This window comes from Galeopterus variegatus, unplaced genomic scaffold, assembly GCF_000696425.1.
Source record: "Galeopterus variegatus unplaced genomic scaffold, G_variegatus-3.0.2 Scaffold3875, whole genome shotgun sequence".
Lineage (NCBI taxonomy): Eukaryota > Metazoa > Chordata > Mammalia > Dermoptera > Cynocephalidae > Galeopterus > Galeopterus variegatus.
This window is the reverse complement of record NW_007729986.1, coordinates 270,411-271,156: the sequence shown is the minus strand read 5'-3', so window position 1 is coordinate 271,156 and position 746 is coordinate 270,411.

The following is a 746-nucleotide window of genomic DNA, read 5'->3' as shown; positions in this document are numbered from 1 at the left end:
CTATACCCTTTCCCTATCCAAGGTTGACCTTGTGAAGTCTGGACAGTAGGCCTGTGTGAAGAGAAATAAAATAATTTGGCACATCCTGCAGCCCTAAGAGTACTTGCTTTTGTTTATTTGCTTAAACCACAAACATTTAACTCTCACACTTCTAGAGGCTGGGATGTCTGAGATCAAGGGGCAAATATGTTCAGGTTCTGGGATATGAGAGCCCTCTTCCAGATTTCAGACAGCCAACTTCTTCTTGTATCCTCTCCTGGTGAAAAAAGTGAAAGAGCTCTCTGTAAAGGACCTCATTCAAGGTCCCTTGTATAAGGACCCTAATTCCATTCAGGAAGGCTCCACCTGCATGACTCAATTACCTTCCAAAGGCCCCACCTCCTAATACAAACACATTGGGGGTTAGGGGTTCAACATGTGAGACCTAAGAGCACTTGTGATTGTGCTGAGCTTGGCTCTTGTCCAGAGAGTGTAGGGCATAAAGGCAGGTTTATGTACTATCCAAGCCATAGTTCTCAGAAGCTATACTTCCAGCATAAGTTAAGTATTGAGCAAGAAAGAGGAGAATTAATACATAGAAACTTCCTTGACACCTGACAGGTAAGTTTAGCCAAGTGGGCTGAAGCAGCAGGCAGATAATTTCAGCTGGAATGATGCCTGAAATGTCCATCAGTTTTGAAAAGCCCCAGCCAATTGTGAGGAAGCCTGGAAATATGCTAATAGTCTTGGCTACTATTATAGTTGCA